Here is a 27,434-nt window from a genome sequence, read left to right as displayed (position 1 = left end):
AGCAACATTCAAGAATGGCACGCTTATTAATGGGTACATTTACACTCACAGCTACAAAAATAGGATATTTTTTCAATATAGATAATATGACAAAAACGATGTTAAGGTCGCACCAACAGCTTATTGCAAACCCACACTGTAAACCTCGGTCATTTAATTTACCCAGTGGACAGAGTTAACGACAGGATGTTCTGTACATCAAAAGTGTGACATTTTAAATGCCTCTTATTAATAAATGAGTCGATACTCTTCCTCGTTTTAGCAAGATACTAATTTCTGAGGAGCAACTCCTATAAACACACCCTGCCCTCACTATTATTCGCTGAGAACCAGACGCACTGCCTCCCCCCAAAGGCCTGGACCAGGCAGGAGCAGAACAGACTGAGAAAGCTCCTCCGTCAGAGCTCTGGGGCCACAGGTTCGAGCCAGAGGCCAGCCCGGGGCGCTGGGCCTGAGAGAAAGCCCCGCATTTTCACGGGGGAAAGTGCGTGTGGGCCACCCACTAGTTATTACAAACCTCTCTCCCACAGACAAGCACTTTGGGGGTCTAATTTTTCAATCACACAAAATAGGGCTAAAACTAGAGTAGTTTTTTTTTTAATCCAATTCAGTGTTTTGGTGAGACTGAAGTATATAACATAGGAAAAGGCATCTTTAAGTTATAAAGCTCCAAATGATCACTATGTCTATTAGAGTCAACACCAGCTTGGGGGAAAAATCCAGACCATCTTTAATCTCCCCACCCCAGTGTTTCTGATGAGGTTCATTTTAAAGTGGGGCTCAATAATGAAATCACCGCAACCCTAAGAATAGCAGCAATAATGGAAGCACTACAAATGCAGAGTTTACCAACACTTCCACGCACGTTGATGCTTTATCCCCACGGAACCCCACACCCACAGAGAAGTCAGGTGTTGGCAGCATCGGCTGTTCCAGACGGGAGCGTCGCGAGTCAATCAGGTCTGACTGCTCGGCCGTAGAAAGGAGATCTCACCCTTGGCGGCAGCATGGATGGACCCGGAGAGCATTATGCTGAGTGAACTAAGGCAGAGAGAGACAAATACCACGTGATCTCACCCATATGCAGGATCTAAGGAACAACCTGAACAAGGGAAACAGAGACAGGCTCGGAGGACAGACGGCTGTCAGAGGGGAGGGGCATTGCAGGTCTGGATGAAGAAGGTAAAGGAAGTAAGCAAAAAAAAAAAAAAAAACCCTCATCAAAGCAGACCGCATCATGGTGGTTCCTGGAGGGAAAGGGGGGTAGGGGAGCTAGAAGAGGGTAAGGGGGCGACACATAGTGATGGAAGACTTGACTCGGGGCGGTGAGCACACAGTACAACGCACAGACGACGTGTTACAGAACTGTACACCTGAAACCAACGTGACGTTATTAACCATGTCACCCTAATGAATTCAATAAAAAAGACAAATAATTGCTTAAAAAGACTCCAGAAGAATTGGAACCAAATCTGCCCGCATTGCCCAAGTTTGACTTATCACATATCATTGTGTTTCATCGTTTTGGTCAGTGGGAAGGAAATCCTTTCTTAGCAACATCTGGAAGTGTCTGAACACGGAGCAGAGTGCGACCTCACTCCTGACCATGTGGGTGCTGGGCCCCCGAGGGGCCGGGGCGGGTCCGCCGGGCACAGAGCACCCCATCCGTCACCGCCTGGTTCACCGCTTCCCCGCGGGCACCTGCCCCTCCAGCTCCCATGGGAGCCTTCTCCCGCAGCGCTCAGCAGGCACGCAATAAACGTTTGTTGAACAAATCGAGCATTTTGTGGGAGGGGGATAATTTCAAACATGTTTCTCTAGGACCTTCTTATAGGTGAGAAACCACTTAAGGGAAAACTGGTGTGTGAGGCTCACTGGAGTCTCATATTTCCCATCGAGAAAGTAGGGTAACACCCAATGGCGGGAAGCAGAACAGAGCGAGCCAAGGAGGAGCGGAGCGTGGTCACCGTCGCGCGGCTCGGTCTTGCGTCTTGTTATCTCAGAGTCGTTAGTGGGTTTCCTCTCAGGGAAAAAAAACAAAGGAAAGAAAGAAAGAAGTCTACAAGTTCCCCAGACGGGACCCATTCCGTTAAGCCTTGTTACTGCGGAATGTAATTTTGACTCATGTTATCAGGAGCGAGCAGCACAAACTTAAAAGGTTTCCTTCAATCATTCAATCCATCACCGTGTCCCCTGGAAGGCAAGCACGGCAGCAGGGCCCCCAGGTAGCCGCGGCACAGGCGTCGAATGCAAAGGCTCATCTGCTCCTCGCTCATTTAAGCAGAGCGCTCGGTTCTCTTTCTGAAAAATGATCTTTCTCATCCAAGGTTTGCCTTGACAAGCGTCCTCAAGGTTGATGGAAGGAACACGCAGGACCATTTTCGAATCTCTCTGGGCCTTCACTCTACAGTGACTCGGTCACACACAGGGATCGGAAGACATAAATTTAAACTTTTTCATAGGTTTAATGCTAGTCACCCTAGTTAGTCTGTGGGAGAGAGAGGGGTGGTTTTTAACAGAACACACAGAGGAGATTTGCCCAAGGGCCCAGGCCCGTTCGCCGAGAGGTCAGAGGCCGTGGTGGGGGACAGTCCGGGCGCCCCATCCTCATACTCGGGTGCCCCATTCTCGGACTCGGGCGCCCTGGCTTCTTTAAGAGGAGACGTGGCATTGCTGCCTTTTTGTTCCAGTTTTATTGAGAAATTGTATTTAATCAGTGTGTACAACTTCATGCTTTGAATACACGTGCATTGTGAAGTGATTATCACAATTGAGTTAATTAAACATCCGTGGCTTCACGTGGCACACAGGTGCTATTTTTATCTTTCTTTGTAGGGGGGTCAGGGGGGGGTTCGTGGTGAGCACACCAGACCTGCTCTCTCAGCAGGTGTCACGTGCACAGCGCGGCATTGCTAACCCCAGTGACCACGCAGCCCGGTGGTCCCCGAGGCTCACTCGCCCTGCATGACGGCACCTCTGCGCTCTTTCACCATCGTCCCCCCCCACCCCCACCGGCCCCCGGCAACCACCGCTGTGCTCCACTGCTGGGAGGCTGGGAGTCCGAGCTCCCCAGATCCCACATCTAAGTGAGGTCGTGTGGCGTTTGCCTCTCTCTGGTTTGTCTCAGCACCACGCCCTCAAGCTCCATCCACGTTGTTGTTGTCACGGACGGCGGGGTCTCCTTCTTTTCCCAGGCCAGCTAGGGTCCCACTGTGTGTGCATCTTCTTAACCCCCTCGGTCCGGGAGCAGCACGACTTCCACCAGCTCCTGGGCAGCTGTGGCCCATCCCTGCCCCTCGAGGCAGAGGTCACGTTTCTTAAAGCGAAAGAAACTATTCACGGCATAAACCCTGGGTCCCGACCCCACTTTTACCAACTACTAACCATGTGAACTTGGAGTGGGGACAGCACCTGCCCAAGTAGGTTATTAAAATAGTTATAGCAAAAACACAAAAAAAGTTCTCAGGGCAGGACCCTGCTCACAGATAGGGCTCGGCAGGGTGGGGTCGGGGGGAGGCAAGTGAGTGTTCTTTCCGGATTTGCCGAAGGCTTCTCAGCCCCTCCAACTCCGCGCCTGAGGCAACAGCCCCTCTGCCCTGGCCTCGGGCCAGCACGGCGCTCACAGGTGTTTATCATTAGCATCGTTATCCCTAAGTCTGCCTTGCACCTGTCGGTGTGCCAGCATCCCCGAGAGGACTCAAGCGGTCGCTCAAGACATGCTTAGTAGTTTGAGAAGGAGGACGGGGGTGGTAGCTTTCCTACTTAACATCAGTAAAGACAGATGATGTTTAAAAACTCGGCTAGCTATTCCTAATTCATCGAAATGACCTGGAGAAAGAGAGAGTAAGCGTTTAGGCCATTCACTTCTTCACTCACATTCATTCTCCAGGCCTTCAGCTAAAGGTGAGTTGTTTTTTTTAAATCCCAAATGACACAAAATCTAAATAATGTTTACATTTGGAATGCCCCTGGCTTTGGGATGCATGGATGGCAGATCATTCTCACGATATTACATAAACTTTATTTGGTTAATTAGCCTAGAGTTGAAATTGCCGTTAGTAAAAAGAACACACACTCTATAAAAAACATTTTCTAAATCTTAAAATGTATGTATGTTAATATTAAAAGTTCACATTCCTTGTTAGTCTTCAGTTGCATTAGAAACATAGAGTTTTTTGATATTTGCAAATTTTAGAAATATAAATTTCTCCAAGAACATACCATTTACTTTGACTTTTTGCAAAGAAAGTGGGTTAGAAGCACACACACAAACGCATGGAACAGAACGTGCGTGGCGGGCTGCGGCGGCTGCGGACATAAAGAGTAGGAGAGGAAAGTGTGTCTCTGTTCCCACGTTCACCCCTCCGCCAACTGACCCACTCTCTTGAGCAAAGATCCCCGTGCCCACCTGAAAGGGCAATAAAATGTCACTTCCGCCCTGGCTGGCATAGCTCAGTGGATTGAGTGCGGGCTGCAAACCAAAATGTCGCAGGTTCGATTCCCAGCCAGGGCACATGCCTGGGTTGCAGGCCACGGCCCCCAGCAACCGCACATTGATGTTTCTCTCTCTCTCTCTCTCTCTCTCTCTCTGTCTCTCTCTCTGTCTCTCTCTTTCTCTGTCTCTCTCTCTCCCCCCTCCCTCCCTCCCTTCCCTCTCTAAAAATAAATAAATAAAATCTTTTTTAAAAAATGCCACTTCCTTCCGCTGTGATCGACACTGCCCGCATGCCGGCGTGCGCCCCGAGTAATGATCCAGCCGTCTCCCAGCGGCCAGGGTGTCATGAGTAATAAAGTCCGTGGGGAAGGCTGGGCAGAGCAGATGGTGCAAGACGAACGTGGGCCTTCTTCAAGAGATAAGAAATCTAGAGATTTAAACAAATTTTGCATAAAATGGGCCACAAACATGCCATTAAACTTGCCTGATGGCTCTGGCAAAGGGGCATGCGCCCCGAGAAGATGAGGACAGCCGTTCTCGTCACAGTACAGATAAGGCAAACGTGGGCTGGCGCCTCTCGTGGCGACACGGGACAATTCTTATTGCTCATTATTTATTCATTCATTCACAGTACATGGGGTGGGCCGCAGCCCGGCCTCACCCTGGGCCTCGGACAGCTGGACACGTCAGGGAAGGTTCTGGTTCTCGGGGACCGGGAAGAAAGAATTACAGACTATTTCCACTCTTAGCACAGAGAAAGCGAAAGATCGACAGCACAGAGGCATTAAAATAAAACTAGTTAAAAACATAGAGCGATTTTGATGATGTGCAGGTCGAGCCATTTACATGAAAGAACACTCCCTCCTGACATTTCCAGTCTGTTTCAGAGAACCACTTCCTGTCTGTGCCGCTTCTGAGTGGGCCCCTCAGTGCCGACGCGTCTTTTCTAAGACGTTTGCACAGCGAGCAGCCTCGGAAATGGTGCCTCCTTCCAGACCAAACAGCAGGCGTGTTCATCGTCTGGTATAAAATGCCCAGGTTTCCTGAACTCAGACTCTCTCTCTCTGATTGCAGCCACCCACCCGACGGCTCGACGCCATCTGCCCTCTGCAGGTTGTCCCGTGGAAACTGGGAGCTGGGGCCCAGCAGGGACAGGCTGATCCTCCCGCCCCGGCTGCTCCTCTGACCAATCACCTGCGTCCCCGACCCACTGGTCTGTGGGTGAGACTTTGGCAGGAGTGGGGGGTGACGCCATCGGCATCGCCCCCGAACGCACACCTGCCGAGTGCAGGACGCAGAGCGCACCCGCCCCGCACCCGGGGAGCCGCCCACACTGAGGCCCCGCTGCGCCCCGCAGCCGCCTGCCCAGGCGTGGGCTGCACGTCTGGTGTTTTAAACAGCTCTTTCGCAAAAGTGCAGACGAAATATCGGAAGTGTAACCAAAATATGTGAATATTTTTAATTTAAAAAATTCCATCAATTCGAGAGAGGGAGGGGGGAGAGGGAGAGAGATCAGTTTGCACCCCACCTACTCACAAGTTCACTGGCTGATGCCCGTGCATGCGCTGGGCAGGGATCGGAACCCAGCCCTCGGAGCACGGCACCCGGCTCTGCCCAGCTGAGCCACCCGGCCGGGGCTCAAAATAGGTCAATTTTGCCTCTCCCCTTTCTTCTCGGTTTCACTACTGCCCGTGATAAATGCTGACCTCTGGGGTGTGTGTGTGTGTGTGTGTGTGTGTTTCTAAATCCAGAGCACAGCTGGTAGTTGGTTAGGCGTGTGGCTGCACGAGCCCCCATGACCTGCGAGTCAGCCCGTTGGTCAAGAGGATATGAGACAGTGGGAACAAAACAACCCCCCAGAAACCAAACAGCAGAACTGAGGCTGGTCGCTCATTCACATGACGTGTCCAGCAGGTGTGGGTGGCAACCCCGTAGGCTTGCACACAGACCCTCCCAGACGCAGGCCAGCGAGGCTTCGTCATCCCCCACCTGCACCAGCCGTAACGCACGGACCCTCGGGTGCACGAGCGGGAGGAGCTGGAAGGCGGCACACCTCAGTGCAAGATGTCAGCGAGCACGACCCAGAACTAAGTCCATGCCCGGGGAGCCCAGGGGAGGCTGGGAGTAAGCACGGAGCCCTCGGTGTAACAGTCACCCTTCTCTGCCATAGAGGGCACCCCGAGCCCTGCATCCCTGCATCGCTCTTTGGAACTGGGTGGCGTGAACCGAGAGCCAAGAGTGATGCCAGGGAAACACCGTGCCCAGGAGCTGCCCAGCGACCAGTGAGCAACGCCCGGCCCCCTGCAGCAGCTGGACCACGCTGCGGCATTCAGTTCCTCGTCACGCAGCACTCAGTCCGTACAGAGTGGCCCAAGTGCCTCCTAGGGGCTCACAGTGCAAACGGGGTCCCGCAGAGCATGTAGAGGAGCCGTTACCACCGCGTAGGTTTCAGAATACGTGATGGGCAGCGACAAGGGCTGTGACAGGAGATGGGCCATTTTGAGGAGGATGGAAGCCACCGGAATCCCGGGAGAGGGCGGGGACAGTAAACAGGTCTCATCTTGGGTGCGGTTCTGGCCGACACGGAGGCCGTGTGGAGCGCTGTGCCGAGCGGTCTGGGAGGCCGCGCCTGGGAGCGGCAGGTCCCTGGGCCCGGTCTCCACCTGCTGAGGGCACTGTGCAGGCTTGGTGGCCTGCAGCTCACGGCACAGGGAAGGGAAGCTGCAGGGCGGAGGGGAGGGGGAGAGAACACAGCAGTCGGGGAGAGGAGTGAGTGCGAGCAGCAGTGTGACTCGGCCTTCAGAGTGTGCTCCACGACGCACAGAGGGTCTCGGGGCTGTGGGTTCTCTCCGGCCCGCTCTCGTGTCTCCTCCTGTTTCCACCGCGAACAAGGAGCAGCCACCTTGAAAAATAAAACAGGAAAGAGACCTTGTCCCCCAAGCCCTGATGTGTGTGGACTGAGAGTCTCTGGTAAGTACAGATGGTCCGTCAGTGCCCCAGAGAGTCCCACGGGCCATGAACACAGCATGTCCCTCCACCACACACGAGCATCTGACGCTGGGGTGTGCGGGCCCAAAGGGCTCTGAAGCAAACGCTTCCGGTGCTTTCCAGGTGCGCGGCAGCCAACACCAGCTGTGGCTACTCAAACGCTGGCGGTGGAACTGGTCCAGTTTAATCCATCACCACGAGTGAGCGCAGAGGCAAAGGGATGGGAGTGAGGTGCCCCGTGGGGACCAGAGGTGGTGCCCTGAGCATCCCTGTGGGCAGACGGGACACACCGCTGATGGCACGTGTCGTGGGAAGGTATGGAGCGTAGCCGGCCGTGTTAGCTGGGTCGGCGGGGGGGACGATCACATGTGTGTGCAACAAGGCAGGGCTTCTCCGACTCCACACTTGGGAGTGAAGGGGAGAGGCGGGTGTTCCTGGGGAAGAGCTGGAGGAAAACGATGGTGGTTTGTCAAAGAGGATGGAGGATGGGGGAGAGAAAGGGGGCCCTCACCGTCCAGGCGTTCTTCCGGGGGCGCGTCTCACAGGAAGACGGAGTCTGCCCGGGGGGCTGGCCGCAGGGGTGCGGTGCCAGAGAGACTGGAACCGGGGGAGAAAGACCTAGGCTGCTGTTTACCCGAAACGCTCTGTGGTTTGCTACGCCGCAGCTGGCAGCCCTGCTTAGAAGTCACTGCCGAGTCTCTCCTGCAGCACGGCGTCGCACTCTTGGAAGGGTCTGCGTGATGCTCACATGTTTCGGGGGGTCCAAAACCGGCACCCACCAGGGCACGACGACGAGAGAAACACCACGTGGTGAGGTGAGGGAAGGGCGCCCTGTACAGGTGTGAGCGAGGGGACCCTGTCGCAGTCCCCTCCCCTGCCGCCCGCCATCCCTCCCAGTGGGAGCAGCTGTAGGTGGGTAAAGGTGGTCACCCCTCACGGAGGGGGCACGTGAGGAGGTTCCTTTTCATCCCTGGACTCCCTCCTCTAACATACCGTCATGAAATACAACCTAGCTGCAAACACTGAGACCACCCAGCCACCGGCTCACCGCAGGGAAATAGCGAAGAGAACGTGAGACCCGGGGGGCAGCTTGCAGCTGAGAACAAGGGAGGAAGCTGGTGCATGGGAATGTGGGTCACCCCCGGCACCTCAAAAGGAGGGGCTTGCAGAGACCATGGAGGCAGGATGAGGGAGGGTGCAGAGACCACGATTCCCTGCCCTTTAGACCCCTCAGAAACTGAGAGCCTGAGGATGTGGGGTCCCTGAGATCCCTCACGGCGCTGTGGGGCAGCCCGAGGACCATCCACATGACAATCGCCACCCAGGGGCCGTGGCATCAGTGACGGCCCAGCGTGAAGTCCGGGAGACCGTTGAGTGAGGAGAAGCGGTGGGACCCGCAGGGCATCAGCACCAACCAGGGATCGTGACACGGGTGCTGGGAGCTGAGCTGCCAGAAGTGCCCCCACCCCCCCCCCCGAAGGCCAGAGGCTGGGATTTCACATCTGCTCCCCCAAACGGCTAAACACACATTTGAAGTGGGCAGCCTCCGCCCCATGCACCACCCCACCCCGCCTTCAGTGAGGGATCCTGCACCAACTGAACTCAGACTGCCCACCCCCCACCCCCCCCACCCCCGCTACAAGCAACAGTCCCCCTCTGGCACATTCTCTCCGGCAGCTCATTCACCCAAATGCACCCCGTGTCCCCGACACTGTGGCGACTGGCGGGGCCCAGTCCCTCCGCAGCCTCACCCCTGCCTGTCCTGCAGCGCCAGGAGCTGGCCCGTGCGGGTCGGCCAGACCCCCCCCCGTCTTCGCAGAGCCACAGCGGGATGAGGGGAGTAAAACTCCCTGACCTGAAGACAGGCGCCGCGGCCTCGTCTATGTCGTGGAGAAGAACACAGGAATGCGCCTGGAGGAGGAGACGCCCCAGGTGCCTGGTTCGGCGGCTCCCGCCCAGGAAAGCGCAGCCCAGCCTGCCGCCCCCTTGCTGGCTCTGACCTGTCACTCAGCACAGGGCCGCTCCCGACCGGGCTGGGGGGGCACTCCGTGGCCCTGGCCAGGCCGCTGTAGTGACTCGGCGTCTCTGTTCCCGCAGGCCTGGCGCGTGCCCACGCGAGTGAAGGACGGGCTCCCGGCACAACACCAGCGAGGAGCAAGCGTGTGCCCTGTGCCAACGGGGACAGGGCTCGGCTGGCACTGCCCGCTCCAGAGATGCCATCCCCAGCCCGCTGGGTGCCACTCCCTCGAATGGCAAGGACGCCTCTGGCAGATTCCACGCCCCTGCTGCAACTTCGGGGGGGAACTAGGGCAGAAGCAGTTCTTAAAAAACGATGGCAGACGTCGCCATAGCATCGGAGGCTGTGTGCACCCCTCCCCCTCCCTTCCTTCTCAACACGGTCACGGTCACACCGACTAGTGGTCGACTTAGAACAGCCATGGGCCCGGCCCTGTGCCCTGCTGGTGTGCAGAAGTCGGGGTGGGCAGAGCCGTACTTCCCAGGGACCCGTGAGCTCCCACGGCAGGGAAGGAGCAGCACAAACTGGAGGCGGAGAAGGCGGGAAAGGGAGCTCAGAGCACGGCGTGCATTTCAGCGACAGCCCCTGTGACCTTGGGGGAGCCGGCCAGCCCCGCGCCCCTCACGCCACCTTGCAGCAGGGCCTGCAGTCAATGAGCGGTGAAGTCAGGGCTGCTCGGGCCCGCGGAGGCAGCGGTGGCATCATCCATCATGTCGCTCTTCCAGGCTGCTCCAAGGAGAGAGCCACCGAGCTGGGCTGGGGACCGGCTGCCAGGCCCTGCAGGTGCCCTGGAGAGGCAGCAGCTGTCACCCTGCGCGGGGCGGGGCCGCCGGGGCAGCCAGCGCGCAGCTCCTACCTGGACCGGAGGCAGGGCTGCGGCCTCGGAGCACGGAGGACAAGAGCCTTCTCCTGCCTCAGCGCTGGGGGTTGGACTCAACACCCAGAGCTCCAAGGGCCAGTCCAGGGGGGCAGCTGCTCCTCTCGGGGACATGGACACTGAATTTACAGAGCAACCTGGCCGAGGGAAGCCACTCGGCTTTAAAAACACTGTATGTCCTGGATGAGACAAAGAGACAGATGACACGGAGGAATGCGGCAAAACGAAGAGGGGAAGGAGTACGTCAGCCCTTCTGCCGGCTCCACTTCCTGAAGGTAACAGCGACCCTTTTCTCGTGCGTTTTCCTAGACTTTTCTCTGCTGTCCAGGCATACACACATGGGTGGCTATGTAATTGATGAATCTGTCCTCATCCAAATGGCTCCGTGTCCTAGAACACCACCTGCACCTTCCCACCTAGTAGCTCCAGGCACTGGCTGAGACGCACCCGTGAGTATATGGGCAGGGCGGCACGGCCGTGACGAGGTGGACGGGAGTGATCTGTGTGAATGACCGCTCTGCCCTTCCTCCTGTGGAAATGCCCTGAGTCATCCCATCACCCCCCTGGTAGCGAAGCTCCGGCTGTCTCTAGGCTATGTTCTCACAAAGCCCCCACAAGCCACCTAGACTCGTGCACCTTTGACCATCTGGGCAAGCGTGCCTGCGGGTCAGATCCCCAGCGCTGAAGATGCTGGATCGAAGGACGTGCACATTTTAGATGCTGTGTATCTGCCAAGTTGCTCTCCAACGCCGTCACATCTACCTGTGTCTGAGCTCACCATCGAAGGGGCGCCTCTCCTGCCGCCGGCGCACAAAGTCGGCACCAAGAACACATACAGGAAAAGCACCGGGCAAGTTCGCAGCCAAACACACTCTAACCAATAGCACTGGGCCGCGTGCCTGAGTCAGAGTCTAGATCAGACAGGGTCGGAACAGAAGTCATCTCCACCCGTGACCGTAACGTGCTATAGGCAGGAGTGGGGAAGCTGGGGGCCGGGGGCAGCGGCCCCTGAACCTGGGGTTCAGGTTCAAAGTGCCGGGGGGCTCCCGGGCAGATTCCAGGCTCTGTCTCTCAGTGGCTGTGCGCCGCTGGCCGGGTGACCCGACATTACGTGCCAAGGAAGAGGCTGGTCTGATGGGAGCACGATGCTGTGCCCCGGGCATGTGCTGAGCACCACGAACACGCCCTAGCCACTCAGCGCTCCCATCACCAGACAAACCATCTCTCCCGTGAAAAGGTTTCATAGCCTCAGGTTGCAAACCAAACAAGGTACAGACCTCATGGGGAAAGTCACCTTCATACATATTCGTGCATATGGAGGAAGACAATAGAGAACTTTTCTCACTTTAACTTTTTTTTACGCCTCCAGAAAAATAGGAATGGCCCTAAAGAACAAAAGAAGAAAAAATAAAATAAATTCAAACGCGTGCCTAAATTGGAGCCAGAAGGCTATCTCCTCCAGGGATGCTTAACTAGAGACGTGACTAGCTTTGTCCTGGGCAGGTAGGGAGCTGGCAGGAGGCCGGCTTGTCCCTGAGGTCTCTACCGGCATTGCCGAAAACACAGGACGTCATTGCTTTGTCCTCAGGCCATCGAGGGCCCCACCATTTATTGGTATTTCTTCAGCCGCATCGAAAGCGGAACGCAACGGCTTCCTCCCCTCGCTCTGTCTGGAGGACCACACGGCTCAGATCGCTCCCCTGGGGCAAAGCCCAGACTCCGGAGAGGATGCTTTATCGGTGCAATAATTAATAGCATCATTTGTTTAATTTTGATTAATGTTGAATAGCGAAATTCCCGAGCGCCGGTTGAAATCATACCCAGCGTTAAAACGTGTTTGCGTCTCCCCCGGAGAGAAGAGAGATGGTGTTGTCAAGACGCACGAGAAACACGTGCCCCCTTAAGCTGCGGAGGTGAGACGCAGCCCCCAAGGAATGACTCCCAAGAGAGTTGGCATGGCAACTGGGATGCGAGGTAGCTCCTGGTGGTCGGCGCTCGCGTTCATTAGACCTCACGAATCCTCACCGCGGGCGAGCATGGGGACGTGATTAATGACACGCCACCCCGGCAGCACACGTGGACCAACTCAGTTCCAGCGCGCGCCCCATTGCTGATGCCTGGATAATCGCCCCGCCTTCCACTCGAATGGCAGCGTCGCCGTCACTGCGCGCCACCACCGCCGGGGCTGCCACCGACTCAGAGCGGAACAGAGTGGGGGCGCCTGATACACTCAGCCAAGGACGGCGGCAACCCGCAACGCGACCGACTCCGGGATGGCAGAGGGGACGACGCGGCGGCGGCGCACACGGCGGGGCCCCGAGGGCTCCACGAGGAGCAGTTCCAGGAGATGCTTCGCTGCTGCCTGGAGGGAGTGCAGCCCTGGCTCACGAGCCACAGGGCGCCCCGCAGCGTTTTCTACCTGCCCCGCAAGCGCTCACGCTCCCGCCCACCCAAGGCAAGGCCCCGTCACCGTCGTCCACGGGCGGCTGGACTCGGCCCCCAAAGCAGCACAACGAAACTGGACCAGACGCACTCCCAGGCGGAGACCAGAGGGAAGGACACCTCCCTGGGCCTGGTTTCCGACACAGGAATCGGGGTCCCGACAACGCAGTCACGTGAACTCAGAGTCGGCTCTGACAGAGACGCGCTCCCTGTTTCAGAAAGGCGCGGACGCAAGAGAGAGGACACTGAGAACCCAACGTGCGTCAAGGTCTCTGATGGCCACCGCGATGCGCCGCAGCCGCGGGCCGGTTACCTACTGGACCCGGCAGAGGAAGAGCTTTGTCCACCAGCCAAGCCTCTGTGGGCTGCGAGCACCACCTGGAGGGCGGGAGGGCAGGCACGGCGGGGGGGGGGGCGGGGGGGGGCTTCTCTGGAGGACGTCCCGCAGAGAAGGACCACACTGACAGTCCCGCACTGCGGACTCCAGGGGTCCTGCGGCTGCTTATGACCAAGTGTGACCAGGGAAAACGCTAAGCTGGCCCCTGTTCATCCCCAGGGGGTGCTGCTGCTTGCGGGGGCTGTCACAGCCAAGCCCCACAGACTGGACGGCTGAAACGACAGGCATCTGTTTCGTCACAGTTCTGGGGACAGGAGCCGGTGCTCCGGCACACCTGTTTTGAGGCCTGTTTTGAGTGTCCCCCGTGCACAGGCACAGAGGGAGAGAGGCCCCTGCTGCTGAGGACAGGGCTCGTTGCCAGTAGAAAACCTCTGGGCCCCGCCCCTGCTCCCCTCCACTGACTCTCCGGGGAGACCCAGGCGCCCTGCACACGACACTCACCGCTCAAAGCCATTCCTCCCCGGGGGCCACCAGTCGTCGACGGGATCTGTCCCCTGACAGCCAAGGCCAGCTCTTAAAAGCCACCAAGGGAGGAAGTCATTTTGAATGGCTCACTCAGAAATTCTGCATTGCTGCAAATCCTACGTAAGACAAGACCCGAGCAAACCGTCCTAAGGCACACCGCCCGAGAGCCATCCCCGCTCCAGCTCCAGCTCCCGTGGGAGAGAAAACCGAGAGCTCGGCCCCTGGTCCCCGGGGCTCCTGGTTCGTGGCCGAGCATCCGAGAAAACAGGACAGGTCAGGCCGAAGAATGGCTGAAGAGCCGGAGACGAAAATAATTCAAGTTCTTGCTAAAGAGGAACTCAGTTATCAAGGGACATGAGTCAGTAGTAAGCTGAAGCCAAAAAAACCCCAAAAAGTCTGCCTCGCAGCATTACAGGAATTCTTGCTTACTTCCGGAAAGCTCTCTTTTCAGAGAACATCTTGAATCTGTAAAAATCTGAACAAGGAAAACCAGTGAAAAGAGCGTTTTGCAGGAATTTTCACTTTCGATAGCATCAGCAATTACAGCTAAAGATGGAAGCTGGCGCGGGTGGGGGGGTGGTCAGAAGTTGGGGCTCTCCTCCTGGTTTTACCACCAGATGGGTGAGTGGCCCCATGAAAATCACTTCCCCACGGTGGGCCTCATTTTCAGCAACTCTCAAGGAGGGCAGGTAAAGGTCTGGAACACCTTGTCATGTACCCCCAGGAGAAAATGGTTTCAGGGGTCGCTAGGATCCGTCTGACCCCACCCCCCGCCAGCTGAAACGGTGTGACAGCTCACTTAGCGTCCAGCAGGCTAATTAAGTGCAGGAAACCAAGCATGTAAACACATGTATTTTTCCTGATAACTGGTTCCAACTTGACAGCCGCTTGAGGTGCCCTGTGTATTTGAATCGTTCTCAACGAAGTGTTTCGTTAATAAATTGACAATATAGAATATGAAGTGGGAGGGTGGGGGAGCCCAGTCCAGCTGTGAAATTGGAAGCTGCCCATCTCCCTCCATCCGCAGAGCCCAGTGCCCACCCACCCCCGCCGCCCCCGCCGCCGCAGCCCCTGCCAGTGCACACAGCAGCTCGGAGGGGCCCCCGCCAGGGCAGACCGACCTCGGCTAGCCCGCGCGCCAGACGGCACAGGACGTGCTTGGAGCACCGTGCGCTGCAGGCGTTGTCCCTGCCTTGCAGAGATCGCATGCGGCCCAGGAGACTTGGTCCTGTTCGATTTCCATTGTTTTCTCATCTAGTCATAACCTCGCTGATGGTGCTCAGAGCCCTCTGTCATGCAGAGAAAGCTGCATTGACTTTTAGGAGTTCCTCCTTTATGTAAGCTTGATTTTAAAAATAGATATTAAAGGATAAAAATGGTCGAACACCCAGAGCCCCTTCCCGGGACGCGGTTCTGGCCGTTGGCCCGCAGGCAGGACCCGGAACGCTAGTTTCCGTGTCGCCGCCGCCAGGGGCTCAAGGTCGGGCCAAACGTCCCTGCCTCCGCCCTGGCTCAGCGCCCTCTGCTCCAGCAGGAGGCCTGCCCCCGCCTCAGGCTGGTCCGGGAGAACCGGTTCCGACTGAGCAGGCTGCAGGAAGGTGACCGTGACAGCCTCTTGGTCGGGGAAGACACTCTGGAAATGTGACCAGGGAGGTGCCTGGGGACGTCGCCCTCAGGGTCAGAGTGACCCTGAAGTGCATCCTGCTGGATGGACACCCTGTTTGCTACGATGTCTCAGAGAGACGGGGTGACACCCAGGAGAGAAGAAGAAAAGGAGTCTCCATGCACTGGAGCCAACTAAACAGAGGTTAACGTTCACAGCTCCTACAGAAAGCATGTGACTTTTGATGTGAAATTTCTGCCGGTAATTCGTAGGGAATCATCACTAGCCAAAGGCTGTGCAAATCTGTTGTTTTCAAAGGACAATTTTTTTGAAGTTTGAGGGATTGCAAACCAATGAATAAGACCCCTTACACATTTTCCCTTCCAGTGATTCTCTTCGGACCTCCCCCCTGAAATTAGCTTTGGAAAGACTGTGAATTCTCCCAGGTCACGGGCAGCATCTGTCCCGAGGAGAGTGTCAGGCAGAAACCAAAGGGGCTGGAATCGGGCCATCGGCCTGCATGCTCTTTGAGGACAAGCACTCCGGCCCTCGGACATGCTCCTCGCCATCCCAGAGCTGTGGACAAGCAGGTAGCCATGACCCGAAGAGCACGTGAAAAGGGGGGTCCCGAGCACCCTCAGAAATGGAACTGGCTCACGCCGGTGGACCTGCCCCAGTGGAGACATGGAAACGTCCCACCTTCACGCAGCGCCCCTCACTTGGGAGGAGTGGCCGGAACTCGGGGTGTCATACACTCTCCGGTGCGAAATTTCCCTGGTGTCTTTAAGAAAGAATGAAAAGCTATTTAAGAAGAGCCTGCTGGGCTCGGGAGGTTCCGGCACGTGTAATATTAACCGGGAATTAAATGCCAGGTAGGTTTCCCAGGGAATCTGGAGGCAGCTCGGGCAGGTTGACATTTAATTTCATGCACAAAGGCCTCCTTGCAAATGTCTCGAAGCCCATGGCGGTGTCGGGGCGTGGGGGGGGGGGGGGGGGGGGGGGAGGATGCCGGAAGATGCCAAGCCAGCGCGGCGAGTGCGCAGCGTGTGCAGGGGAGGGGTGTCTGTACACCCCGCACACCGCGCGGTGGGTCAGCGGGGTGACCTCCAGCGCACGCTTTCCGCTGGAGCCGCTTTCTTAGAATAGCTACTGCGTCTGAGGAAGCTGGGGCTCGAGGAGAGTGAAAATCCACCCCGAGTCGGGCCACCGGGGCCGTGTCCAGACCGGAGGGCCGGCCCCTCTGTCCTGGGCCAGGCACCACGTGTGGGTGCCCAAACGCCCGGCCGCCTTCTGACCCGGTGACCCCACTTCCGGGGATACGTTCGAAAGAACCCCGAACACTCACTCGGAAGGACACAAGCACCTCTGTACTCATCGCGGCCTTCCTGGGGGTCGCCGAGCTGTGGAAGCAGCCCACGTACCCATCAGCGGATGAGCAGATGGGACGACTATGGGACATTTACACAGCAGAGAACTACTTGGCTGTAAAAAGAAGAAAATTCTACCCTCTGCAACAGTAGGGATGGACCTGGAGAGCATTATGCTAAGTGAAATAAGCCAGCCAGAGAAAGACAAATGCCACGTAATTTCACTCGTAAGTGGAACGTGATGAATAAACTGAGCAAACAAGGAAAATGGGGACAGACTCATCGACGGAGAGCAGGGTGACAGCCGGTCGGGGAGGGTAGGGGTGGAGGGATGGAGCAAAAAGGAAACAGGACTCATGGACACAGATGACAGTGTGGTGACTGCTGGGGGAGAGGGGATAGAAGGGGACTAAACGGTAATGCAAATAAATACAATTAAGATTAAATAAATTTAGCTCTGGCTGGTGTAGCTCAGTGGACTGAGGGCCGGAGACCCAGCACCCCCCAGGCCCCTAGGGGACCCCCCCCCCCAGCCAGGCTCCCACAGACGCCACTCCTGCCCGGTGATGAATTCTAACCAGGAGCCCAGCTCGCCGATGCCAGTTTCGGAGAAAAAGCAATTTTCTATCCACATGCCTAAAAAAAGTCAATTCATTTCATTTTGTGTATAGTTACCTGTTATCACAAAGCTCTATCAGGAAATCCAAAGTCATTTATGTAGCAGAACTTTGCAGAATTTCCAGGTGGAAATGTGAGTGGCTGAAAATGTGCCCCCCTAACTATCATGTGGTCCTCTTCCTTCAGTCCCCAGGTTCATTCTGTGCTGTGCCTGACCTTCCCCTCCCTAGCACAGTCTCGGGGACAGCACCGCCTGTGTGCCCCCTTCGATGGGACCCACACACACACACACACACACACTCCACCATCCTGTTGCCGGTCGGGTGCTGCCTCGGTTATTTTAGCTTCTCTTTCCCCGTGTGCCAGGATTCAGACTGGAAAATCGATGGCTAGCAAAAATCTGTGCGGACAGAATGCCTTTTCATGGCTGCAGCCTTAGCGTTTCCTTGTGCTGACAGAGACCTCGTCCCACGCCCCAGGATGCCGCCTAGCGAAACCTTTGGCCCTCAGCTCCCCCCACATGGGACGTGCACGAGCACTTGGAGCAGCAGGCAGAACGGCTTGCCAGGCCCTGCCTCACTGGCCAGGGACCCCCAGGCCTCGCTCTGAACTTGGTGTTGACCTGATTCCCCTGAATTCACACCTGCCATTTACCAGCGAGCACTTGTTCCAGGAGGCGCACCGCCGTCCGTCCCGCCCTAAGGAGAGGGCGACACTCAGCAGATGAGGGGTGGGGGGGTTACTTCCTGTTTTCTACATAAAAATAGGACAGAGCTCCGTGCTCCTTCTAGAACCATCTCTACTGGGGCAGGGGGCAAGGAGGGAGAGATCTTCAAGATGTGCTTGTGCGGACTGAGTGGGGCGCAGCCCAGCAGGTCATTTGGACAAACGGGTGTCACAGGCTGACCTGGACCACCCCCAGCCGCAGGGGCAGGAAGCACCCTGGCTTCTCGGAAGGCTCCGCCCCGCCGTTCCAACTGGGGTCCACTCCGTGTGTCTGAGAAGCGGCGGGGACGAGGGTGGTGCTGTCAACCCTTTTATCGGTATTTCCTCACTTTTTCCCATCTGGTCATTTTTTTGATTACCAATGACATATTTCATATCAATTTCCAGGATGTATAAGACTGCAGAAAACAAAGTCAAAATAACAAGAAAACGCGGCGCCTGTTACAGGTAGAATCGTGCCCCCCCCCCCCCCACCCCGGGGAAGGTATGCTGGGTCTTAACTGAGCACCGATCAGAAAGTGACCTTGATCGGAGAGGGGGTCCCCACAGAGCCGATCGAGTTAAATTGTGGGTAGCAGGGTGGGCCCCGAGTGTGACGGGTGTCCTTACAGAAAGGGGAAATCTGGACCCAGACGTCCCCTCGGGGAGAGGTGGCCAAGAGGGATTTGCGGTGATGTGTGGGGGAGTGGGTAGTCAGGTCCAGACCCAGCCTCCTTCCCAGGGTCGCCCCGGAAATGGCCAGGCTGCTGTGCACACGCCACAGAAGGGGGGTCTCAGCAGGTGCTCACGGAGCCCTAGGTCCCCCTCCACACACACGCTATGTCACGGAGTGGGGTACGTCTCACAGGGGCAGGCATCCTGGAAAGTCGTACTGGGATTTAACGAAAATTGATTCACAGCTGATATCCGCCTTTTAAATGATTCATCTTCAAAACTGTTGCTTGAAGTGTTTTCTCACACTTTCTTCTGCCTCATCACCCATGGAGACTAAAGTGGGTTGAATCGTGTGCCCCAAACAAAACTCATGTCCACCCGGGACCTGAGAATGTGACCTTACTTGGAAACAGTCGTTGCCCGTGCCAGGAGCTAAAGCGCGGTCCCACTGGGCAGGGCGGGCCATGAGTGCAAAGCTGGTGTCATCCCACGAGAAAGAGAGGGACCCAGGTTCACAGAGGGACACGCAGGGATGAGGCCACACGGAGGGGGAGGCAGGGATGGGAGTGGTGTCAGCCGAGGGCTGCCAGGGCGGCTGGCCACCAGCAGAAGCTGCCAGGAGGCAGGGAAGGTCCCCCCTAAAGCCGTCAGAGAGCCCCGTCCTTTCGACACCTCCAGACCGGACTTCCGGCCCCCAGAACTGAGGGGAATGGATTTGTGTGGCTTTGAAGAAAATCCCTGTTTCCCTAGGCCCAGTCCCCCCACAACAAATATGGTCATCTGTGGGGACTAAGGCTTTCACTATTCCCAAGCGGCCACAGGAGGGGCCCCGAAATTCTTCCCCGTGATTGGGGGTGACATCCGTCAGAACCGGACCAGTTGGATGGAGAAACACGCGGTAACCATCCGTCCCTTTGTCTGTGAGAGTTCTTTTCAAGGCGCGCAGGTCATCCCGGGAAATACTGAGGTCACGACGCCCGGGGCCAGTTTCTCTGCGTCCGTCTTCAACGTGGAAAGGAGGAAGATGATTATTTCAGGGTTTAGAATGTGATTTCCCTCGGTCACATGCCAGTAACTGCAGCCCTGCAATTTCAAGCAACTGAAAGTTATAATTAAGTGTTTGCGCTTCCAGTTCCAAGGGAAGAAAGTACATGGAGTTCTTGATGAAGTGGTGGGAGCCGGGGACAGGGGGCCTGTGGCCACTTGCCGGAGCCGGGGGAGCGCGGCAACAGTTCCCAGGAACGGACAATCCACCCTGCTACCAGCGCCGTGGCTCCTTGACTGTGAGCAAGCATCGCCTTCCACATTATTTTCAGGATTACAATTATAAAATTTTTAATAAAAACATAAGCACTCCAATACATGCTATATTTTTACTGTGTTTACAAAGCAACAATGCACAAAGCATCTTCCCAGACCCTAACCCACCCAGCCTCCTCGCAGCCAGGGGAGGCCAGCCGGTTCATCACATTTTACACAAGCAAAGGAAGGCTCGGAGAAACGCCATCCCTGGCACCCAAAGTCCAGCCGTCCGTGGAAGAAATCAGCTCCAGGTGCTCCTGCTTGCCACTGCCAGTTTTCCCACCGCCGTGCTGCTTCTCCTGCAACCTGCTGTTCTTGCTGCCAGTCCACAGGGCGGTCCCCGTGTCCTGGGAGCTGCTGGCCACCAACAGGGTCACCCCCAAAGCCAGAGGACAGGAGCCCACCCCCCGCAGGGTCATCACCCCGTGGCGACCTGCCCAGGAAACCAACTCTGAGCATGTCGCTAATGGGCGGAGCCTGAGAGCTCAGTGGAAAAGCGTCACCCTAATGGGAAACGGAGGTGAGACACTGGCAGGTCCTGGGAGCAGCGGCGGGGCCTCACAACACAGGCCTGGGAGGCAGACGCTGTCCAAACAGGAGGCAGCCCAGGCGACTGGGAGGGCTGGGCTCTGCGTGCGGGTCGGCGCTTTAGGCGGAATATCCCCACGTGGCCAAGGGGCGAGCGCTCCAGCTCATCCAGCTCCCGGGCTTGGCTGGGAACGTTTCTTCAGATCATTTCCTTTGCTCTAATGGTCTGCTCATCAGCACTCTTCAGATCTGTGATCTGGGCTCTTGAGTGAATGTGGGAAGGGAACCTTGTAAATATCTGATCACTTTGTTCCTGACATTAAAAAGAAGAAACAAAAATCCTTCACCATGTCCCCACTGTCCCACAGAATAAGACACTCTTGTTTCACTTTTTTAAATTATTGTTTATTATTATTCTATTATGGTTGTTCCATTTTTTCCCTCTTTCCCCTCTTCCACCCAGCCCACCCCCTGCCCCTACAGTCCACGCCCACCCTGTTGTCCATGTCTGTGGGACACTCATACCTGTTCTTTGTCCAGGCCATTCCCTCCTTCCCACCATTGTCCCCTCCCCCTCCCCCTCCGGTCACTGTCAGTCTGTTCCACGTGTCCATGCCTGTGGTTCTGTTTTGTTTGTTTATTTTGTTTCTTAGATGCCTCTTATAGGTGAGATTCTATGGTATTTGTCCCTCACCGACTGGCTTATTTCACTTAGCATAATCTTCTCCAGCTCCAACCACGCTGTTGCAGAAGGCTGAGCTCCTTCTTTCTCTCTGGCACGTAGCATTCCACTGTGTAAATGTACCACAGTTTTTTATCCTCTCATCTGCTCGTGTGCACGCAGGCTGTTTCCAGCCCTTGGCCATTGTAAATAGCACTGCTCTGAACATAGGGGTGCATAGGTTCTTTTACACCACCCTGTTGCTCCCAGGCCATGTGCACAGAGCAACTCACACCTCGAGTGTCCCGGGGGGGGGGGGGGGGGGGGGGCTGCCCTGGACTTCCCTGGGCATGCAGACTCTGTGTGCCTTGGTGACAGATGAAGACGCCAAACAAGGCCACGGAGTCACAGAGACCCAGCGCTGTGACTAATAAAATGTGTCCCATGATCTTCACTCAGTCATTCCTTGTAAAGTGGGTCAGGAATGACTTTAAAATTTTTATTAAAACACACAATTTTTAGTAAGACTTTCTGGATCGCGCTTCTGGTTTCTCCTTCAGAATTTCTGTTGGACTCACTTTTCTCCTCCTCCTTTCTCAGCGCGCATCCGCCCTCGGGCTGTGCCCTGTCCCAGCCCCACTCCATCTGCCGGAGCCCTGAGCTCAGCCTCCCTGGAGTTAACCCCACTGGTGGGGGAGCCCCCTGGGCAATGGCTGACGGCACTGCCAGCGTGGAAAAGCCCCCGGTCCATGTCCCTGGAGACCAGCAGCTCCGGAATGGCGGTCCCAGGGGGCCCCCGCAGCACCTGCAGTAGGTCTCCAGCCACACGATGAGAAGAACCAGCTGCAGAACCGCCACAGCAACCTTGGTGAAACTGGAAGCATGCTTCCCATGCACCACGTCAAAAAACAAAACAAAAAAATGGTGCACAGTTGTTAAGCCATTCACTGTAGAACTATAAAAGTGGTCAGCACATTTTCCTCCCCTCCTCCCACCCTTTTACTCCATCAGCCTGGCATGGTGGTGGAAGTAAACCCACCGCGGAACCTTGATGCGAGGCCAGAGCAGACGCGTGTGGCTGCTGCAGCCGTCGGAACCTGCTGCTGTGCGGACGGAAGACGCCGCCTGCTTTCTCAGGTGCGGCGGTGATGACAGACAGCCCTGAAAGGAGGTTCTTATTCCCTTTTAGAATGGCTGACTCCCTCCTCTCCGACCCTGTCTCAGCGCAGCCTGTCTCTGCGTCACTGTGCACATGCGCAGAAATGAATACACCTCCCTGCGGCCTCCCACCAAAGACAGCAACGGCGCGGAACTGCCACTCCAGCATCAGAACAACGCGGCCCATGTAGAGGACACGCCAGGACTGCAAACACCACAGCAATAAGTCGGATGTGAGCAGATGCCGGGCACTCACCCCGTTTAAGGAAAGTCTCGGGGACTCGCTAATTGCCTGGAAAAAAGACACAGTGAGCTCATGTCCTAACTGGACTAGAACCCGGCTGGAAACAAGGCGGAGAGCACGTCGAGGCAGGCCGGTCCACACATCGGACCATGTGCCTTGCACCGGCCAACACCATTCACCCGACTCCTTACGTGCAGTCGGCACGCTCAGCAGCTCTCGGTCCCCAGGTCCCCACATCTGCCTCATGGCCAGTGTTCGTGCCACTTACTGCCAGAAGCTAAACACACTTTCCTCGTGGGGAGAGGCCCACCGTGATGCTCTCTGGTGTCAAGATCCACCCCTGAGTGTAAAAGCTTCACATCCATCAGGAGGAGGTGGACGGTGAATACTCTTCACTGCGGAGACCCCGGCTTCCGCCCCTTGGACTCTCCGCTGGGTAACAGCAGTCAGTGCTCTGTCTGCAGGGTCCCTCAACAAATGTCCCCGACCCCCCCGTTCTGGAGTGGCAGAGGAGTTGTCTGTGTTGTCAGTGGTGACACAGCAAGAGCAGGGAACAGGAGAACTCGGTGCGGCAGAGAGACGTGGCTGCAGAAGGTCCTGCTCTGTGACTCACAGCAAATGTCACGGGTCACAAGCCGCCTGGCGTTGCAGGATGAGCGGTCTCCAACCTCCCCTGATTTCATGGACGTTTCTGACTTATGTAACGGAGCCCCTCTAGTTCAACACCGAGGCACGTTTGGGCATCCGTGCTGAACTTGAAAGTTGAGTGTCGCAGCCCCCACTCCAGCCACGTTGGGGGGATGCAGCCCCTCGCCGGGCGAAGCGCTCGAGCCCCCCTCATCTCCGCAGACGCTCACAGAGCGTGTGACGTGGCACGGCGGGCAACTCCAGAAAAATCCATGGGGCGCAACTGGCGGGTCCTTCATGGTCGGGCACACCAGATCGAGAGCCGGAGACGTGAACCCAAGTCCCAGCTGCCCACCCGGAAGCAGCGTGACCGCGGGCAAGTCACGGTCCATCGCATGTGGCTGTGGACTCCACCGCTGTCCCTTTTCGCACAGAGGATGGTCATCGTCCCAGCTCGTGTCACGGGGTCGTTGGGAAGATCAGTGTCCCATGCCCGTCAGGGGACAGCCAGGCCAGGCGACTCCAAGAGAAAACACACAGTAGAAGCGGGAGATCCAAGGTGTCTTAAGAACGCAGCGCAGGAAAGCGTGTCTTTAGGAATTTGGGGGGAAAACTGCAGTGAGGGGTTTTTCTGGTAAAGACATTAACCCGAAAGGAAGAGACGCCTTCAGCTCCTAGGACAGGTTTTCTTTTTCTATTCAGTGGCTCCACAGTAAACGCTGAATGATATCCAAACACAGCACCTTGGTAGGTGAGCATTTAAAAGTCATCGTTAAACTCAGGTCAGTTTGGGGGGCGGCCCCATCCCCCCACCCTGGGTGAGGACGCGAAAGAATTGAGTGAACCGTCGAACATTATCCAGGGCGCGACAGTGACAGCTGAGACGTGTGTCCTTGGACAGAGAAGCCGAGCCGCGGGCCCGGGCACAGGTGAGGGGCACAGCCAGCTGCCGCAGCACCTACACGGCCGCGTGGTAACGGATGGGCCGGGAGGCAGCCAAAAGGGGCTGCGGGAGGAGACAACGCCCAGGAGAAAGACCCCCAGAGAAGTGAGGGTGACGCTTGGACTGCCGTCTGCATGAAACAGAACAGAAAAGTGTGGCAACGCGACTCATCAGCCACAGTGGGTGGCGCTCGGCCTTGGCCCAGGACAGAGAGAATGTGCTGACTTCCTGGCATGGCCTAGTCCCAGAGCCACCAGCTGACCTGCCGGTGACAGTCCTGGACCTGTGGCCCGGGGAGCACATGTTCCGTGATCACAGGCCCGTGACGAGCACCAGGTGCGCCGGTGTCTGGATGTCCCTCGGTCCCTATCTGAGTTTCGGACAGCTTATCACACAAGAAACTGCAATGCAGTTACTTCCATCTCATTGTCTCACTTACACCAAAGCCAATCAAAGCAGAAGTGCGGCTGCCACATCATGAAGGTCATGTTCATGGGTCCCCGTGAATCTGGCTGGCCACACCCCCCAACGTCCCTGACACCCAGGGACAAGGAGGCGCTCCGGGCTGCAGCCCAGCCCCCCAGAGCCAAAGCGGGGTGACGACACACACACACGGCCAAGTGGTCAGACTGCTCCCGGCAAAGGGGAGGCCCGGCCCGGCGAGCACAGCACTCACTGTCCTCCCCGAACCAGTGCTGACCCCGCACACCCGGCCGGGCTTTGTGGCCACGAGGGCCCTGACTCCCGCTGAGACACGGGAGGGCCAGACACAAGGACCGCACCCAGCCATCCTCCTGTCCCGGCCGCTCCCAGTCACCTGGCAGGTGTCCGTCCAATCAGGGGCTGGCTGAACGAACGGTCTTCACGGTCGAAAGCGTTTTGCACAGAAAAACAAAATATAATTTCATCTCACCTTTTAGAAAATGCGGGACCGACACCGCAGAAATAAATGATGTGATTGATACTCGGTGTCACTCTATTATGCCAAGTGAGCCATAAAGAAAGAAAAAACAAGTGCTCATTCATACTCCTCCCGGAACAGCCGCTCCACCCTCCACAACGCCTGCTCGCGGGTTCACCAGGAGTCCGACCCAGGGAGATTTTTCTGTTCTCTTTTTTTCCTCACTGAGGATGTGTTTATCGATTGGAGAGGGAAAGAGAGGAACATCGACGGTTACCTCCTGCATGTGCCCTGACCAGGATTCGAACCCGTGACCTTTTGGTCTACAGGACAACGCTCCGACGACCTCAGCCACCCTGCCAGGGCAAGGGAGATTTTCCTGGCACAGAGCCCTGCCAGGGAAAAGCAGCTGCCCCATTGTCCAGGGATCGCCCGGCTTCCTCTGAAATGACCCGTCTGCAGGAAGAAGAGAAACGTGTGTTCGATGGCGAGTCTTCGAAGTGAGTCTGTCTCCGGGAGCTTCCTTGGAACCGGGGCCCCGGCGAGGCTCCTTCCTGCCAAATGCAAATGCCGCTTTGAGCAGACGGAAGAGATCAGCAGCGGAGCTGTGAGTCCGGTTCCACTTGTGACAAGCCCCTTATAAAAGACGCAGCGCCATCGTCGGCAAAGCCGCATTCCTGAGGCCAGCGCACAGGCCGTACGCCAGAGAGCGCACGGGTGAGCTCCCAGGGCAGGAGCGCCCCTCGCCCGCACTGGTCACAGTCTGGACGGCAACGGCATGTCGCCGTTTCAGGGAATCATAACCACGTCTGATGAAGCGGCGGAGACCGTGCACCAGCGGAGAGGTCGGGAGACAGCGTGCCAATGTGCCCCCACCCACCAGCACCCACCAGCGCCCCCCAGCTGGCCCTACTAGGGGCTTCCAGGCCACTGGCAGAAATTGTCCAGGGCTCCTCCTACCCCGGCTCCCCTTGCCTGCCCCTCACTTGCTCCGGTTCTGAGCTCCATGCTTGACTTTGACCTTGGCATTCCACATCCGCATCCCATTCTGTCGAGACATCAACCCTCCGCCGTGGCTCTGATCCCGCTGCCCAGGCAGGGCCCAGCCAGCCCGGCCGCAGCTGGGCCTGGGAGGCCAGAGAAGACTGGTCTTGATTCTGATCTGCCTGTTGCCCTCTAGCCATGTGAGGTCACCTGCCCTGGGCAAGTCACAATCTCTCTGGACTTGAACTTTGTCATCTGTGATGTGGGGACAAGCATGCAAGTACACAGATCGATGGCAAAGACGAAAATGACCAATTGACAATCTGATCTCAGGGAGTGGGGGGTGGCCAGTCAGTCCCCCTGCGGGTCCCGAGCCAGAAGCACGGGGCACAAGGCTCGAGGCCAGGCTCTGTGTGGAGCCTTCTCGGTGGAAACCCTGCCAAGCCGAGTGCCAGGACCCGCCAGGACCCGCCAGGACCCGCCAGGACCTGCCAGGACCCGCCAGGACCTGCCAGGCTGGGAACTCGGGCAGGGCAGCACTGAAGGCCCAGCGGTGGGGGATTCTGCCCTCCCCCGGGGCCTGTCCTGACCGACTCGGAGGAGGACAATTTCCCTGCATAAAGAAGCTGCTTTCGGACGGGGCAGAGAAGGGGGAGGATTCCCCACGCACCTGCTGTTTCCCGGCCGCTGCCGCTCTGAGGGCACTCAGGAGCCCCCGAAACTGTCCGTGTACACTCACCGGGGTTCCCTGTCACTGCCGGACAAGGTGAATCGACCCATGCACCGTGTTTTACAGAAGAAAGAAACCGCACTTCATCTGAAAGGAAACTATGGGGTCAGACTTAGAGAGCTGTAACATTAGTCTTCGTGAAACCTCTCCAAGTCGCTTCCGTGAAGCCCCCAACCCCCGAAGCACAAAGACACGGCTGGTGCCACCGCCCTGAGTCTGGGGAGCACGGTGCCCCCGCGTGGCTCCCCGTGGCCGCCACCAGCCGGGACGGGCAAGCTGCCAACGACCGCCCTCAGCCCGTCCTCGGCCCGCCTCCTTTGGAGCCCCAGGCGAGGCCACCGCCAATCTCACGTTTTAGCTAAGACCTCGGCGTCGTGTCTGGGTCCCTTTCTGTGGGTCGTCGCCTGGAGGTGCGGGAGGGTCTGGTGAAATGCAACATGGCCGGAGCCTGTGACTGACTCAGAGCGGCGTCCACAGCCAGCCATGCTCGGTGGCGAGGTGACCACAGGACCACCCAGGGGCCACCTGCTCCTCGAGTCAGAGCCCCGTGGAGCTGGGCACGGTGTGCCGTGGGGAAAGGACGCCAGCCAGGCTCAAGGGAGGCGTCACCCCCTGCAGCGACCTCGGCTCACCAAAACCGTGGCATCGACGACGGGGCACTCAAAGAAAACGGGAATTTTCATTCCTGGTGCCTGAGAGCCCTCGGCGAGGACCCATGTGCTTGCTGCGCACCTTCCCTGTGAGTCACGATGAAACCACGAGTGATG

This window comes from Phyllostomus discolor, chromosome 9 (genome assembly GCF_004126475.2).
Source record: "Phyllostomus discolor isolate MPI-MPIP mPhyDis1 chromosome 9, mPhyDis1.pri.v3, whole genome shotgun sequence".
Classification (NCBI taxonomy): Eukaryota; Metazoa; Chordata; class Mammalia; order Chiroptera; family Phyllostomidae; genus Phyllostomus; species Phyllostomus discolor.
The sequence above is the reverse complement of the archived record's forward strand: the minus strand, read 5'-3'. Positions refer to the sequence as shown.